The sequence below is a fragment of the Anoplopoma fimbria genome, chromosome 22 (genome assembly GCF_027596085.1).
Source record: "Anoplopoma fimbria isolate UVic2021 breed Golden Eagle Sablefish chromosome 22, Afim_UVic_2022, whole genome shotgun sequence".
NCBI lineage: Eukaryota > Metazoa > Chordata > Actinopteri > Perciformes > Anoplopomatidae > Anoplopoma > Anoplopoma fimbria.
The window spans coordinates 6192122-6211545 of NC_072470.1; the positions used below are offsets into that span (position 1 = coordinate 6192122).

Consider the following 19424-nt stretch of genomic DNA (forward strand, 5'->3'; position numbering starts at 1 on the left):
GTTTGCTGAGAGATTAGACCTGATAAATCCCTTTAAAGTGAATTCTGCATTCATTTGGTTGTGTACATTCCTTCAGGTCTGCACAGTGATTCCCATCACATCTTACCAAAGCATCTCATAACTGATATTCAGATTGTTTCCATGCAGATGATGGATGTTTGTCATTTGGTCGTCCCGTCCAACCAGAGAGAAGTGAAGCCACTACTACAGTTTTAACACTGACATTCACTGCCATCAGGCCAAAATTTCCCCTTCACCTATATTTTGCTAGACAACATGGTACCATTAATAAAAAATGGCCAATTTTTCCTTATTTATCATTTGGATGTTGATGCTCAGCATCAGATGAATCCTGTGATTTTTTTTTTAGACAAGGCAAGTACATGTATACAGCACAATTCAGACACTGAGACAGTTTAAAATAACTTTATATGCATTTGTTTTGGCATATTTATACCTTTTATTTTATTGCTAACAGTAGCGAGATAACAGGATTAGAGTAGAGAGAGACGGGGAATGGCGCTGACCATTAACCTCAATGTCCCAATTTTTAAATATACAGATAAACAGTACAATCAAATTTAAAGGCAAACCTTATATGAAGCAAACAAAACAACTATAGAAAGTGTTTTTTCCGACCTTAAATCTTATCATCTATATAAAATGTAATTGCCCCCTCAATCTAATTGCACTTCTTTCACATAACATTACAGTTATTTCTTTCATTGACAATATATATCTTCTCTTTTTTCTATTTGGATACTCTCTTTTGCGTTTCCCTTTTGAATCCTGTTAAAAGTTAGGTGCCAGCAGTGTCACATTTTATGGTGTGCTTTTCACTAATAGGTTATTTGTTGTGTTTCTTTCTTCTCCTGTGAAACACAGAGTGCAGCAATGCCACTGAAAACATATATATATATATATCTACAGAAAATGACAGTATTATTAATGAATATCACATTCATAGGTTCATGTAAATGCTCACTGCTGCATGTACAGTACATGCTTGTGTGTGAGTGTGTGTGTCTTCAAACAGAGCTGTGAGTGCTTAATGAATTTACTTTGCTCTGATTGGAAATTAATTAAAACAGCCTCAAACAGACAGCCGCCCACAGGGAGCCACTGGCAGCACACTGACAGACAGATTACTGCTGTGTGGAGGGAGGGAGGAGGGAAGAGGGTTCACAGCTATCTGATGCACTCCCTACGACCCCACATGTCAGGGATGGTAGCAACCTTAGCCTCGATACTGCTGTTATTTCTGTCTATTCTGCAGTATTGGTTAAACAGCTGCAGTCTCAATCATAGACAAGTAAGCAGGTATGACATGTTTTCAACTGATGCCAGAAAAATATTCAAATTCTGATTTCACGAAACAATGCAGGAGGAAGATGTGCATAGAATGATGATTCTAGGTAAATATGTTGCCTGTGTCCCCTATAGGTCAGACTCTGGATAACAGATCCTGCTTAGTGTGCATTTATATGTGGCTATAATATAAACTTCAAACAACCCAATTCATGAACATTTTTATCTATTGGAATATTTTTTCCCTCTTAATAAAAGCACATTCGACCCTTCTAAATAATGTGTATTATTTAAACTAAATTGGTGCAGTTCAAGAAGTTGAACATATTACATTTGTATATATTGATTTTGTTTGATTCCTACACTAAAAAAGAGAACTAAGTTGAAGATTTACACAGTACACGTTGTCAAAACTTTTTCTTCTGGCTTTATATTGTAATGTTGCACAAGCTGTTGTATGAGCATCTCTTACTTTTTGTTTGCAGTTATATGCGAACATGCAATAAGGTCTATATCATGCCCTGATTTCAATCTTCACATGTAACTCTTGGTTCAGTAAAACAGCAAAAAATTGTATTTAGTTCCTTTAGGTTTGAAATATTTTCATTTTTTTTTCATTGTCTCCCAATATTTTTCTTCGACAAACAGAAGCAACTAAACACTAAACATTGATGGCAATGTGAAAAAAGTGAGGTAGTAGTTTTGTAGGTAGGTTCTTTAAGGATGACAGGGTGTTAATATAGTTTATTAATCTGTAAATGCAAAGGAATTAAACAAAAGTGTTTGATTAATCCGTGAGACATCTGGAAACTAAACACACGTCAGTGAATAATTCCTCACCAGCCCCTCAGGGAATGTGTCAAACACAAAAGGGCATAGAGGAATAAGACACACTGTACATTCATAGACGAACAACAGACACATCAGTAATGACAAGTTATGGTGGTGAAAGACTTCATCAAGAACCACCACATGTCAGACTCTGCGAGGGATTTTTCTAACAGCCCTTTTTGTCTCAGGTTTTAAAAATCCAGCTTTCTAATGTTTGTAAGTGTTGTCTTGTGAAAAAAGGAAGTAGAGTTTTTAAGAAAATAAGATGAGCCTTGATCATCTCATGTTCAACATTGTGTTTTGTGAGTATTTTTACTTAAAAAGGTTTTTGTAAACCAAATATTCTCAGTGTTGTCATTCCAGTCTGTGCTACTATTGACAAGGATGAACTTGTATTCCAACATGGTGGAAAAGTCCTTAAAGTGCTTGAAAAAAAAGGACATCTGAACATATATAATTTCATCAATGGACTTTTGGAGATTGTTTTGTTCACATGATAACATATATTAAAACATGGGAGGAAATAAGGTACAAAGGCCTCTACCGTTGTGGTAAATATACAGTATGTCTCAACTGTTGATGCTCCTGAACCTCTCCGCTCTGCCTCCGGTTCAGGAAGTGTTAACCGGTCCAGCTCCCTCAGGCAGACAATGATGTTAAAGACTAATTGACGAGCACTTTAAATAAGTCCTAATTAGAGCACGGCTGGTAATAATTGGGCAGGCGGTCTGAGCACTAATTAGCGTTAAAAAAAAACTGTGTGTGTGTGTGTGTGTGTGTGTTACTGTGTGGATGAATGATCTCTACAGGGGGGCTGATGAAGCCCATACTTTCAAGAAGCAGACAGAGGGAGAGAGCGCAAGTGGGCGAGAGAGGTAGAGGGAGAGTGAAAAGGGGAGATAAACCGACGCCCCTTCTCGCTCTTTTGTGATGGCGTATGGTCTGTGGGTGGCCCTCTCTGCGTGGGAGGGACGGGGTGGAGGGCAGGTGTGTGTGTGTGTGTGTGTGTGTGTGTGTGTGTGTGTGTGTGTGTGTGTGTGTGTGTGTGTGTGTGTGTGTGTGTGTGTGTGTGTGTGTGTGTGTGTGTGTGTGTGTGTGTGTGTGAGCTGAACTTACTCCTAACAAGACTAATTGATTCTGTAGCCTTTCTTTATCCTTCCCCGTCTTCCCCTCACACACACACACACACACACACACACACACACACACACACACACACACACACACACACACACACACACACACACACACACACACACACACACACACTCTCTGTTTTTTCCTCTCCTCTCTGCCTCTAATTGTTTGTGCTGAGAGGCGTCTAGAAAACAGCAGTAATAGATTTCCCACCTGCTGCAGAGACATTAGTAACACACTCAAATGACTTGTTTGCCTCTGGCACTCTCCCCGCTGCCGTCCATTCATTGTTTACCGCTGGTCCTTTCAGCCGGTGACCCAGGTGTACCGATCCCCCCTCTGGTTATCAGCCAGGCTGCATATTAAAGATACAACCGAGGTGTCCCTTTCTGCAATCTTTATTATTTTTATTTGCTCATATTTCATTATTGTCACATAGTTGTATAAGGAGGGTTTGAATGCAGCTTATCACAGGCTGATATTGGTGATTTGTCCAGTCATGACTGTGATTAAGTTTGATTGATCCCTTGATTATTATAGAACTTATTCAATAATCAACTCTACTTTGTTCTTGGCAACACATTTGTTTTTTGATGTTTGTTTTAAATTGTTGCTGGTGGTAGCTTGAAACAGTGGTTTTTGTATTCGGCGATATGTAAATATTCAGTGTTCACTGCATTTAATAACCTGATAATTGTATTCTAATTCTCTAAAACTCTGCCATAAAATCTACTTTTATATATTTTGGTAGAATTTAATCTGCAATGCTATAAGAAATGATGGATCAGAGAGTGCCTTGCAGGCAATATTACTATACAGTAGTATGGAAAAAAAGTAAACATAAGAAGCAAAGTGCTCTGCTCTAACATTTCTATTTAGTTCATGACAAAAACGTTGTGTGTGTGAAACATCATCAAGACTTCTACATCTGAATATGGAGGAGTCAAAATGCACAGTGGTGCTTTGAGCTAAATGCTAACATTTGCATGGAAAAATGCTTACAATGACAATGCTAACATGCTGATGTATAGCAGGTATAATTTTTACTACTATCATCATCTTAGTTTAAAATGTTAGTATGATGATATTGTCTAATTATTATTAAACACAATGTACAGTTGTGGCTGATGGGACTTTTATTTAATTATGAACCAAATTATTGGATAGATTCCTACAATTCTTCCTGTAAAGGACAAAGACATCTGCATCAAATTTCATAGCAATCTATCAAATATTTGATATACTGAATATATTTCAGTCTGCACCAAAGAGGTGGACAGAGCGACTTTACTAGAATGTCACTTTAATGTTTAAGCTTCCTGTTCAGCACATTCTGATACAACATGCTTTGAACAGTCTGCAGTGAAGTGGGGCAAACTAAATATTTTAGGTAGCCCTCCTTTAAGGTTGCAAAGTGATTCTGCTGATCGAGCACAGGAACTTAAAAGTAGTGTCCTACTGGCACTAGCAGGATGCATCACTCAGACAGATTTATAATGGAAAATTACTTCAAATGCTAATTAATGGCACAGCAGAGCCAATCTAAAAAATGTCTGTCTGGTTTGAACATGCCAGCTGTACACTTTTTGGTCTCTAATTGCTGGTTAATTAATTAAATATCCAGTGGATTAGAGGAATTATGGGCAATTGTCCCCTAACAACCCTTAACGAGGTCTTGATTAGTGTCTTCAGCCATATCCTGTGGCTAAAATGATCCTTCAATTAGTGATGAAAGCTCATGAAGAGAGAGCGTTGGTGGATGAGAGGTCACATGATGGACAGCAGACAATTACTCCAACCAAATGAGCAAAAAAAGAAAGTTCTGAGGGATATTTTAATTTAGTGAAGGCTGAACCAGCGGGTTGTTAGTTTAAATGTGTCCAGGCAACCTCAAAGGGATTCTAGGTGGTTTCTAATGAGCAACCCCTCTGCATGTAGGAACTTCAGACTGAGCTCTAGGGTTGTTGGATGCTGAAGATTTCATTGAGCTGAACCACAGTGATTTTGATGTGGGCCGAAATCGCCAACGTGTATGTTAAAGCTTCCTCTACCACTGAGTAAAGGAATATTACTTAAATGTTAGTGAAATGAGCGCATATATACAAAAAATATCAATTGTATATTTGTATTTTCTTTTCATGCTGCAGAAATACTGATCCGTCTGGAGATCTGTTCAGGAAAATAGGTCTTATTCTTTTTCTTTTTGTTCAGAGTTGCAGGACTAAAGCAGGGAATGAATTGTGCATCATATTCAAATTGGCCTTTTGTCAGGATAATGTATTTTACTCCATTTCTGCAGGGCATATTTTTGTTACTCTACATACACCACACATCGATGTGAAACCACTTGTTGCTTGGATGTTTTACCTGATTTTGGTCGGTATTTCAGACATTTCCGTGGAACATTGTGGACATTAAATTTGCAGAACAGAACTTCAGACCATGGTAAACAGTATAACACTCCTGCATCAAGGCCCCTTATAAGTTGCTTTAGTTAATGAATATCCTGCTAAATTCGGAGAACCCTTTCTTGTCTTGTCATTCAGACATGTTGGATAAAACCTACAACTTTTTCAAACCAATTCAATAAACCAAAAAACACTTGTTTCAGCTACAAAAGAGTCCTTGTAGTTTCAGTTGCGTTGTATTGAAACGCATTCATGTATTTGTGTGTAAAACTGGTGTGTTCATGTATGTGTAGGTCCCCGTATTTCATGATTCTGACACAGTGACAGGAAGATTTCCCTGACCTCTGCAGCCTTGTCAGACAGAGAGATGTTGTAGATCTCCCATCACACACACACCCATACACAGACACACACACACACACACACACACACACACACACACACACACACACACACACACACACACACACACACACACACACTGGCTGTACGGAGATAGGAAGGTGGCTGACATTTGTGGTGCCTCGGGTGAGGACATGGCCTTTTCTCCTCATTTCTCTTGGCCAATCACCCAGTCTGAAAGGAGAAATGAAGATAAGGCCTTTTGTTTGGCCTGACAATGTCCCACTGATACTGCCATGGGAGACCATTTAGTGTGTGACAGTGCGTGTTCATGTGTGTGTGTGTGTGTGTGTGTGTGTGTGTGTGTGTGTGTCTGTGTGTGTGGGTCTATCCCACCCCTTTAAGACAGGGAAGCCCTCAGAGAAGTCATTATTACAGGAAGACATTTACCATCAGAGATTCAGGCACACACACATCTGCACACTAAGCTGATGCACACACACACACACACACACACACACACACACACACACACACACACACACACACACACACACACACACACACACACACATGATCGCAGAGCCTACTTATAGTGTAACAAGATGGCGTAGAAGATCTGTCTTAAAACCACTTGGTCCTGATCTAGCGATTGCAAGAATCAACCAAATCCGGCAACGTGCTGCAACGACACAATTTTGTCCGATTTTGACGATTTTTTTATAAAAATGGTCAAAACGGTCATCATCCTTTCTTCACTTATTAATTAATTCATTAAATCCAGGTAGATGCAAACTCCATGCAGCACATCACAACAAAACATTTCCAATTTTTATACTTCTGCTTTATAGAGTTTGTAGCAAATACTATGTCCAAGATATTGCATTCCCACAAGCTTAATACAAATAATCAAAACTAGAGAAATAAAAGCTTTACTGTAAAGACAAAACAAAAAAAAGGCCATGAAATGCAATACCATTGAAACCATAGCTTGGGTCCACTCACTAGCTTTTTCATACCATCTACCAGAAAAGACTGTGAGCTGTGGTTGAAAGCTCTGGAACAAGAAAATGCTGGAATGTTTCTGTGTCATTAGATGACCAAAGAATGATGGGTAGATAATCAGCTTGAAGTAGATTTTTCCTGTCCGTCTTGAAAACCATTGTTCAATTTTAATTGACAGGTGACAGCAAGCACGAGTTTTGGTTTCCCTGGTAACCTTAAAAAAGACTGTATGACATGTGAACAATGTTTTTTGTAGTCTGATGGATTTGTGTTATGTTAAAGGTGCTTTCCTTTATTTCTTTGAAGGTCAGAGTTGGAGCATATATTGTAAACTATACTATAAACAAGAGTTGACCCAGACCAGTACTGCACATCCGTGGAACACCATGTCAAGCATCTGTCGGCCCATATCGTATTAGATAGCTGGATATTACCTTGTTACCAGTAAACGGTGTTAAGATAGTGTCAGGTGGGAAGGGGAATGCACCCATTTAAGGTGCTCTCACTCCCCAGAAAAAGGGGGCAGCAGCCAAATGTAGGAGGATTTGATAATTTTGTCAAATTGCCTGTAGCACTTTGAAGCCTCGCTGTCAGCTGCCGAACATCTTAAAGAAGATCCCGGTATAATATATGAAGCCATCTTCATAATGTATCAAAATTGAATGGCTGGAATGCCACTTAAGGTAGTGGTTGTGTAATTGGTACTCAAAAAATCTTAATAGTATCATATATCTTGAGCTGGGCTTTTAAAAGGATCTATTGTGAGATCTTGCCTTGATCTCTCTCTCCCCCCCTCTCTCTCTCACACACACACACACACACACACACACACACACACACACACACACACACACACACACACACACACACACACACTCACGCACACACACATATGGGATAATGCATTCAAGCCATCACCTCATCTCAGAATTCCCAAGCGTATTGGGACACCACATGCTATAATGATCCTCTGTAAATGGCTTGGTTGGACTGCTAACTTGTGTAAATAGTGCAGGCAGAGACTAATGCACTGTCTTGTAATAGGGGGAAATGACTTGCCTATTACAGGTAGACCCTCCGAGAGGAGGAGGAGGAGGAAAGAGAGGAAAAAGGGGGGATGATGAGATTGATGAGGAAGATGAAAGGAAAGATGGGAAGGAGCAGAAAAGTTTATTTTTGTGTGTGAGGGACTTTTGATTGGTTTTTTTAGCAGTTTAATGGTCTTGAAATAATGATGAATGGAATATCTGTTAATCTGAATCTGCATTCTTCTTTATACTTGAGAACTTCTGTTCCTTGCTCAAGAAATGTCCCATTTCAAAGTCAGCATTTAACCAAGTTTGGTCAATTTATCAAAAATAATTACTTTTTATCTCAGCATGCCTTTTTGTAATTTAGCACTGATGTAATGTTGTTCTTTAAACATCACAAATACTTTCTTTATAAGGCATTTTGTTCTCTCAGAGTTTATATCTAATATTTGTTGCGGACCAAATCAATGTTGCTGAAGGTAAAGTTAAGGTTAAGTTAAGGTATGTTGATTCAATGATCAATGATGCAATATCATCGATGCTAAGTGAAAACAATTGCTAAATATATTTAGGATATACCTTTATTTTGAAATCCCCATGGCTCTTCCAAGTGCACCTTCTTCCTTTAGAGCCCAGTGATAAAAATATGAAATCATACTTAAGATGCTTTTTGTGAGTTTATATAAATGTGTTAAATGGGCATATGATATTGTCCCATATTGATTGCACGCCCCTCAATCAAATCAAATCAAAATTAAAAAGATCAATATTATATTGTATTGTGATGAAACTTTTGATTTACACCCTCAGCTAGTCCCATCAAGGCCTCATAAGTGTTAATTAAACAGTTGCAAAGGGCCATTCATGATGGTTTGGTTCATTTAAATTACATTCTAAACAAAATATGAAGCTTCATAAATCTCCTTTTCAAATCTGGATCTGTGTTTGCTGACAAAATGCATGCTTAATAATAAAACACCATGTTTTGTCATGCTTCTTTAAAGAAAATTAATTGAAAATCTCTGCCGAGCCGGTTGTAATGCACGCTAATTTCCTTCAGCTATTGGTGAAGCGTAAATTGGCAAACATTCGCATAATGTGTTCATGTGTATAGACAGTTTAGATCGCTGTTTGTTAACAATATTTGTTTGCTCAGTTATTGTGTTCATGGGGACAAATATGAGGCATGTCTTTTTATGCCGCTTCATTTCTTGTTAGTTGTTTGCTATTATGATAACAAGGATCCATTTGATGTCAGCAGGCCTTTTATCTTCAAATGAGCCATTTAAATGTCATTACTGTAGGGATGCGCGTGTGTGTGTGTGTGTGTGTGTGTGTGTGTGTGTGTGTGTGTGTGTGTGTGTGTGTGTGTGTGTGTGTGTGTGTGTGTGTGTGTGTGTGTGTGTGTGTGTGTGTGTGTGTGTGTGTGTGTGTGTGTGTGTGATCATTACATTTGCAAGGCCCGTTCATGTCTCGTCATTTTTCCTACAATGGTAAATTACCAGCATTCACTCTCTCTGATGCGGCAGCAGCAACATTATTCAGTTTTTAATAGTTATTATTCGCTGACATAAATTCAAGCTGTTGTCCATTTTGCTGTCCTCGGTTGTTTACTGTTTAAGCAACAGACCATAGCATAATGACACAGGAAATTAGAGTCATTATTCACTAATATGGAAGACATTCATTGTGTGATTTTTAACATTGGACATGATATGAGGTCTGGAAAATCAACATCACTTTTTGAAGATGAAACTTGCCAGGAGTTTACGAATACAAAGCAACTTTCACTCACAGTGTCGATGCTAAAAACTCCACAATTAGTGGTTATGCATTTACGTGGTAGCAGCATTTGCATGGAGCTAATTTTGACTACCTTGTAGACTAGATTTGGATTGTTTTAATTTACTGTATAAACATGCAGCATAATTGTAATTCATCTTCAGAGTTACTACAAGTAAACATTGTTGCAATTGTGCCTTAATAGGCGAGTATACAGCAGTGTGGCTTAGTACTCTATTAAAGGTTTATAAATCCTGAAAACAAAAGTCTACATGAAAGTTTGTTAAATGTAAGATGCACAGTATGTATTCAGCATATCTGGCTATTAATAGGTGTATATATAATGCAAGAATAAAGTAACATAAAATGGCAGCACTACAGCAAAGTACAAGTAGTTTGAACTGTACTTATACAGTACTTAAGTGTATGTACTTTGTAACCTTCCAGCCCTGTTTAATCAGCTCTGATACCATGTTTCTGATGGGCTCAGGAAACACCAAAAAGCAGACTTTCTCACTGACTGGATGATATCTGTTTTTTTGGCTCCATGTCCTGTCTAACCTTCATGGAGAGAGCACTGTCTCTGTCTCTTTGCTAGAGTGGCAGATAAGCTATAGGGCAGCCCTCCCAGTGCACTAGGGGTAATTTAGGAAATCCTTACTGGCAGGTTGAGATGACAAGGCCACTGTGTTTGTGGCAGTAGTCTGTAATTTGCTTGTTTTCCACTCCGCCATAGAGCTGACGCACTGCAGGAGCAGGCGAGCCAAGGAGCATTTCTCTCTCTCTCTCTCTCACTCTCTCTCTCTCTCTCTCTCTCTCTCTCTTCTCTCTCCGTATCTATCTCTTCCTCCTGCTCACTCGCCCATTTGCTCCGGGTATACTCTCCTCTATTGTTGTCATTGTGTTATTCAGCTCAGCTCTGTGGCCTCCGAGTTAAAAAGAAAAAAACACAGGCTGCAACCACCACAGAAATCAGAGCCTAATCTCTCACGGCGATGAAATCCACTGAAGGAGTGAAAACACATGCAGGGATTTTTTTTTAAACAGGCAAAAATATAAATACTAAATAAATACTTGAATAATGAATACAGGTGTGTAGAACATTTTCCAAATCCTAAAACTTCCAATCATAAATCTCTTGTGAAATTTGGGATCATACTTGATGGAGGTGCGATTTAAAAAGTGTCTGGATACGGATGATTAGTGCAGCAGTGCAGCTGGGGATTAAAACACTTTTTATGTTATTTCCATTCCCTAAAAAAATGCTAATACAAATTGTTTTTTACAAAGTTTGCTCCAAAATGTCTACTTATGAATGTATGTATTTGCCTCTCTGTTGGCCTGGAGCATTGTGGGTATATTTTAACCAGGTTAGTTTTGTGTAAAATATTAAAGCTACTTAAATATAATTAAAACATGTTTATTGACCATTTTTCAAATCCTGAAACTGCGAATCAGTCTCTGATTGAATGAAATGTGATTTAATAATGTGTCTAAATATCGATGCATCATCAGTGCATGTCTGTCAGTGTTGCTGGTGATATGGGTCATTTGTTATTTAATGGGACAGTTTTTATTTAATTTACCTAAAATTGCTTGCATAACACCCAAAGGAGAGAATGTCTGTTTTAATATCAAACTAAAAATGACACGCTCATTCCTCAGTCTTCTAATAAATCATGAACTTCCTCTCTTCTGCCCTGAAGCATTGTGGGGAATTCCCTCCTGTCATGGCATACAGTTTTTTTTTCTCCTCTTTATCTACTTGCATTAGTCTCTGAATAAAACTATTCAATCTGAATTGTAATTGTTTTCTGAGAAAAAGCAGCGTTGGATACAGACGACACTTGTGTATGTACAGTGTGTGTGTGTGCGTGTGTGTGTGTGTGTGTGCGTGTGTGTCAAAAGAACTTTGACAAACAGCTCCCCTGTTTACCATGGCGACGCCTCGGCCTGTGTTCTCTCGTCTCTACGGTAACGGAGGCCCTGAGCTCTCTTATTGGTTCAGCCATTGAACTCCCAGCTAGAGACAAAAGAGAAGGACCCGGCGCTGGTAATTTCTTATCACCAAATCCCATTAGGCTCAGGGTTTTTCATTTTTTTTTTTTTTTTTTTTCATTAACCCACACAAAAGTAAAGTGGAAATCACCATACCCAGTCAGCTCAGCCCCTACTGTGAGCCTTACTAGGCCCCCTAATAACATCACTCTGCTGCAGCTCGTGCTGGATTAATACAAGAGATACTTGCAAAAAGTGCATTAATAGAATTTATCCCAATGAAAAATAAAAAGCTTTGGTTGTATTTTACAAGAGCAATACCTCATTATCACATTAATGCTGATACCTTTGTGAGAAAATCATTGTGAACAAGTGAGACCTTATTAGAAAAGGCAATATTGTCTATATTATGTCAGTGATACTGTCAATTAATCATTAATTTGTTCTTATGGATGGATATGAGTATTTTTATTCATCTTAAAGGGACATTTCAGTCAAATCACACAGGACAAATACAAACTTAATGACACTTCAAAGAGGTATAAAGAACTGATAACAACAAAAAACTCAAGAAATACGCTTAATCTTTAAATAATCATGATGAGAACTCCCCACTGGCCTTTCACATCCGCAGCATGCTGGTGGATTCCTGCAAACAGATAATAGACCTCATAGTCATTGGAAAGGTTCTGTTATTAACTGCTGTAGGTACAAATCAAGCAGCACATGCACATTGTAACTGGTATATTAAATTCAATAAATAAAATGCCAAGTCTTCAGGCTAAAGTCGTTATTGGTTTATTCAATTATTCAATACTTAGATCAAAAGTAAATAAAGGAACAGGTTGTAAGTTGTTTTAATATAATGCTCTGAAGTTACAAACATAACATTTAAATTACAAAATGCAACATTGCTACTCTGTCTTCAACAGTGATCATGTTCTTTCCTAATAATTACCAACATCTCAAAATTAATGAGGTAAAGGCTTCCCAGTTAAAAGCATGTATCACCTCTGAGGAGTGCCATATATTCATAATCATCTTTGAAAAAGGGAAATGGTAATAAAAAAAGAGCAGCTTGCACATTTAATTAAGTGTCTGAAAATCCTGCAAAAACTCCATTTAACAGTAAGTGATATAAGCTTCTACATTGCTTTAGTTTAGTGTACAAAAATGCATAAGACATGTAACAGCAAAATATCCCATGTGCATCTTCTACACATATTCCCTGTCACACTGAAATTTTGACTCAGATAATTTAATTATTAAAGAAAAAATGGTGTATAACGCTAATGCTAACATATCACTTTCACAACAAACAAAAAAACAATTCAGAGAGGTTTGGACTGAATAAATATACCATAGTAATACCAGTAAATGTATGAATACCTATAGAGGTTCTTGACATTTAGTCGTATCCAGTGATCATTTCAGCTCAGCACACCACCAGATCTGACACCTCTCATGCTGAATGGGCCTCGATATACCTACCACCATAATCACTGCGGTGAGTGTGAGAGTAGACGGCGGTTAGGTGTTGTGGTATCTGCCTGTGTGCGTGTGTGTGTGTGTGATAACCGCCTCTATGAAGTTGGATTGACAGACAAAAGCCTAATTGCTCCTCAGCTCCAGCAGCCAAAAAGCTCAGAGGAAGTATTGACCCAAAAGCACCTTAATCCCCTTCATCTAACATGGGCAATTTCATGTAATACCTGTAATAACACACATTTAGCTCAAAGTAGTCATCAAAAGAGCTCACAGCATCTGATTTTTGAGAGGTGAGCTGTTTGAATAAAAGGGACCTGAAGAGTATATCAATCTGTAATAACAACATCGTGGCCACGGACTCGCTTCTCTTTTCATCTCTCCTCATCGCCGCTCGTCTGAATCACTTTAACTCGTGTTCTCTCACTCTCTTTGTCTCTCTTTGTCCAAATGTGTCGCTCACGTTGCTTTACGCTTACAGTTTTTTTGAGTTGTTTTAAAGAAACATATGAAGTCTCGTATGGTAAAGAAAAGCCACTCGAGTAGGGGTTTAATTTTGACATTTGAAATGCCTCTGTTGGGAACTGTTTTCGTACTTCTTGACATTTTCTACGTTCTCTGCTGTCAGTAAAGGTCTCGTACCAGCATCCAAACATCATGCTATTAATACAGCAACAATGCAGAGATTACTCAGAAGTTTTCAGGAGCTATGGATACCCAGAAGGGACAAATGCCACTAAAAGGTTAAAGGTCATGTGACAATTAAAACAGTATCATTTTCGTTTATTCGTGACCCATGTGGTCACCTTGTCAATGAATGCATATCTATAAGTTGTAAGTACTTCAGTTGAGTGATTTTCTTTCTCGGACTGATTCATTTGAGAAGCCTGAGGAGGTAAAACTTGTAATCCGAAAGAAAAAAAACAGCTTTACTGTTTATGATATTGTTCTTGTCTTATTGATTTGCATGCCCCTAAATTAGGAGCCACTGAATTAAATGTATTTAGAACATCTATGGGGGAGGAACTTATTATCTTTGCCTCGAAGCAGCTAATAAAGTATAGAGAACTTATTGTCACTAGGCAACCTTTTTCTCTGGTGAGGTTTATAAAAAACATTTAGAGAGTTGTTGTTGTGTATGCTTGACCATGTTTGCATTTTTTATTGTTTGTCATGATTAAACACATTATGAAAAATTCACTTTTTGCCAAATATTCATCAAACCTCACTGCGGAGATTCTTCTTTTTATTAGCACTTGTGTGTTTTGCTGCTGCACACAGAGTGTGTATAATGTGAGGCTTAGCAAGGAGAGGTGGTGCACATGACGGAGCACATGGTATGTTATGTTTGTGTTGAGCTGCATACACACAAATGGAAGTAAAGATCAAGAAAATAATCACTCAAATCTTTTCGGAAAAAAATACACAGAGGCCAAATACTCAGTAATAACTATATAGAAATGTAGTCCACATATTGTAAAGTGAACCTTAAAGTTATTATCCATTCTGTAAATAACAATCATTGATCTTAATTGCTGCTGGTGGAGCCAACTTTATTGTAGCCAAGTGAAATTTTCTGAACCCATAACATAAATGCACGAATTGACAGGATAATGTAAAATCTAGACCACGTCTATCATTCCACCCAGTCATCTATTGTTAAAAACATAATTTTAACCACCTAACAATGGTTAAGTGGAAGTTATCAGCTGACTCAGCAGTTAACAGTTTGATGGCATGAGAGATAAAATCATTTCTCACTGTTAAAGCTGACCTTTGGTTCTCTAAATCGCTGTCATGTAGGATGCTGTTCTGTGTATATTAGTACAAGGGACTCCCAAGGAACAATGATGCACAATACTAATAATAAAGGTTATACTGAAAAATAGAGAAACACTAGTTGCGTTCATTCTGATATTGCCACTAAAGCAGTTTTACATTACATTCATTTGGCTTAAGCTCAAAACGACTTACAGTATTTACTTCTAACTTTTGAAACACAAAAAAAAATCACAATCTGTTACAAATGAGAAGTTGAATACACATGCAATAAAGCACACAGACACACAATAAAGCACACAGACACACAGTTGAACAATCTGCTTTGTCTGGTGTATTTTGATATAAAATATGAGGATGAAGAGCTTTTTTGGTGCAATAAAAGGTGTATTGAGTCTGAAACCCGATCTGATTGACTGCTGGAGAGGTGGTTTGTGTCATACTGTACACACACACACACACACACACACACACACACACACACACACACACACACACACACACACACACACACACACACACACACAGCTACCATCACAACCTCAATCAATGCTGTCTGCATTCACTCACACACTCATGTTTTTAGCCTGATTTTGTATTCATGTCACAGAGATTAATCAACCTGCTCATCCCCTCGCCGTTACACACTGATACACACACTGTAACTGCGTCTAGGTGTGTGTGTGTGTGTGTGTGTGTGTGTGTGTGTGTGTGTGTGTGTGTGGACCTCTATCCCCAATCTGCATATCTGCATATTAGCGCTGGACCATCCCTTTAATTTCCTACAGCGGCTGATAACCATCGTCTTCTCTCGGCCTCTTAGTCGCTCCCTCACAGCGCTCTGAGATTTCATATGAGTGTGTAATTATTTAGCTGACTGACGCTCACACACACACACACACACACACACACACACACACACACACACACACACACACACACACACACACACACACACACACACACACACACTAACAGGCCTTGACATCCTATTGATTTATTTTCTATTTAATAAATGAAATGATCTGTGAGATATTAAAAGGACAGATGTAGAAAGCAGAGAGGAGGTCAAACAAGCTGTGGGAGGCGTTCAATGACTCCTCAGATAGTCTGCAGGCCACAACAAGACACTAAAACTCTCCACAGAGACGCAGGTTGATAAGAGTTGTAAATTTAGCAACATGAAATCAGCAAACTTATTTTTCACTTGCTTTGAATAAACCGATCAATAAGTTTATGGGATTTAATAATGATTACTTTTCAGGCATGTGACTGCAAAGTGTTTGTTTTGATCAATGACATTTTAATACCAGGTTTAAATAAGGATGCATTTATCTAAGTCGTTACTTATCAAATTAGTTAATTATTATGATTTTAATGTAACTGATGACTGATCTGATAACCACTAGTTTTATCTGGATTTTTTTTTTTTTTTATTAATTTAACCTTTATTTATCTATCTTGTCTTCTCCAAGAGAATCCATGGCAAGAAGCTTCACTGAATGCAACACTGTCATCTGTACCTTTTAATGATCATCAGCCGACACTGACAAGATAAAGAATGTGTTTGATGCTACATAATATCTGCGTAGGTGTTTGTGTGTGCTACATATGGTCACACAAGTGTGTTTGACAGCTCCGCAGTAATGATTGCTTCACCTTAATTAACTCTGTTAGGTCTCGGAAAGTGGCCTTGCAGCAGCCTGTGTGTATGTGTGTGTGTGTCTGTGTGCGTGTGTGTGTGTGTGTGCGTGTGTACTAAGTCACACCACAGCGTTGGGAGGTGAATGCTAATCTGCTATTTTCTATTATTCTGAGACCTTGGGTGAGACGAGAGGATGGAGGTAGAGACGGGGGCAGCAAGACAGCAGATAGGTTGGTTATGAATGAAGCCTTTGTGTGTGTGTGTGTGTGTGTGTGTGTGTGTGTGTGTGTGTGTGTGTGTGTGTGTGTGTGTGTGTGTGTGTGTGTGTGTGTGTGTGTGTGTGTGTGTGTGTGTGTGTGTGTGTGTGTGTGTATTGGTAGTAGAAAAGAGAAGTAGTGCAAATTAGAGGCATGAGAGGAGAGGGCCCCTGCATATGAGAAAGAAGAGAGGCAGTGAGAGGCGTTGTGTGTCTGTCTCCCATTATGCACCTCGCCAAGGTCGATGAGACAGAGGAGCAGAAGTCTGTTAAAGTATTCCTTCAAGCAGAAATATGTTTGATCAAGTTTTGATTTTTACTGAGGACTCAGGTGTTATGGATATAAGGTCGGGTTATAAGGTCCGCTTTTTGTCACCAAAGTCGCGGTATAATTTACAATTGTGATAATGAATCAGTCACGAAGCCACGTTATCTTGTTTAGAAAGTGATTAAAGCGTGTCCGTGTCCAGACATTTGGCGGCTGTGTAGTAGAGCAAGGTAGTTCTCCAATCAGAGGGTCGGTGGTTCGATACCCGGCTTCGGCAGTCGATGTGTCCTTGGGCAAGACACTTAACCCCAAGTTGCTCCCGAAGGCTTGCCATCGTGGACTGGATGTTGCATGAATGTTAGTTAAATCAAGGTACCATGCAAGGTGTGAATGGGTGAATGATATGTAATATACTACTGATTGTAAGTCAGATAAAAGCATCTGCTAAATGACTGTAATGTAATGTAATGTAATCCTCGGCGTGGCAGGACAAATCCTCACCACCACTGAGGTGCCCTTGAGCAAGGCCCTGAAAACCCCAACCGGTCAATTGGAGCTGCCCAGTGACCAGCTGATCACACAGTGATCTGGTCTGGTTTGTGGCTAAGAGCGCTCCTGAAAAAGAGCATTTATCTGTCAGTAAACTTTCCTGGATTAATAAAGAACTGTAGGAAAGTGAGAGAAACCGAGGCACGACATATTTGTTTGGTGCTATTCTTTTTTTATTCTGTAAATTTAGACAATAATCTGCATGGATGAGGAATAGATAAATACTTTATGAAAGGTGAGATAGATTCACTGCAGATGGCAAACAAAGAATCCTCATTAGCCTTTTTTAAGGCACTCAAGACTGTTGGTGTTTGCGATGGGCCTTTGTGAAGTGTCCCTGAAGGCTTAACAGAAGAGTCTGGGGTCTGGACCAGCTGTCTGAGACTACTTTCATGAAAACAAAAAGACTAAAACTCTTATAGACTTGTAATGTCAGAGCTCAGGACCAGAGCAAGTTCTGAGAGTGAACCAGACTGCTGTGCTGTAGTCAAGATCAAAACTGAGTCAAAATCAAGGCCAAGGCACAAAAAGCTTCTGCTACAGTAAAGTTAATTCACTGTCATAATTTTCCTCTTTTTGAGGCTGAGAGATGACAGCGTGTGGAAAGAAGACAATACCATCTCTTTAACTATTTCATCTCTGTTGGTGTTAAAAATATTTTTCATTGATACCATGACAGGAGATGTTGCAGCCGAGTAAATCCCAAAGAGTTCACGTGTCCCTCTAAACTTCTTTGTTCACCTGTAGAAATCACTGAGCGAGTAACCGTCTTGTGCTTTTATTTGTTCTGTTTTCTAGGACATGGATCACATGGCAGCTTGGGCTGAAGTTGACGACAGAGACAGAAACAAGATGAGACCTGTTCTCGAAAGGTAAGAAATGTATAAGTGTCTTATCTGATTAATGAAGGAGTGGAGGATTTCTCAAAGTTTGTCTTGTTTTTTACCCCCCTCCCTGTATATTGTATGTAATTTAACAACTTTAATGTTAATTTATTTGATAAATCAGATTAACATACGTAAATCGGTCCGTAAAGGTTGCTCTTAACTGCTACAGTTACATGTTTTGATTAACGCTATAAAATGTTCCAATTTGAGGTGATACACTTAGAAAAGTCCGTCGTTTCTTTATTGCACAAAGATGAATATTAGCCTTTCATGAATCCAGGGTTGTAGTGCAGCGTTCAGTACTAATTAAAGTCCTGGTGGTTATTTTACTTTGACCTTAAAATGGTCAGATTTTAAGATATGACGGCTTTTGTATATATGAGTTTAGTTATATCTATCTGTGCTCATTCACTGCTTGGACCTTCCAGCTAAAAGTTTTTTCATTTTTTACAACCTTCTCAAGGCTGATACTCAGTGTGTGTGTGTGTGTGTGTGTGTGTGTGTGTGTGTGTGTGTGTGTGTGTGTGTCTCTAAGGAGCTTTCAATGAGATAAACACTTGAGCCACAGATTCAGTGAGAGGGAAATCTATAATGTTTAATACCAAGGTCAGAGTTATTGTCTCTCTCTCTGCCTGTACGCTCCTCCACAATAGGAATATTTTTCTCCCCTCGTTGAAGAAAAGTTTCCAATCAAACCTGCGGCTGAATGTGTG

At 38.6% G+C, this 19424-nt stretch overlaps 1 long non-coding RNA gene across 1 annotated transcript in view; it reads left to right on the top strand.

The window, feature by feature from the left end:
* LOC129111587 (uncharacterized) overlaps window positions 1-19424 on the top strand; it is a 66542-nt gene that overhangs the window by 33172 nt on the left and 13946 nt on the right. Inside the window, exon 3 of the long non-coding RNA XR_008532336.1 lies at window positions 18623-18696. This is a non-coding gene — a long non-coding RNA (uncharacterized LOC129111587). The remainder of the gene's footprint in view (window positions 1-18622; window positions 18697-19424) is intronic.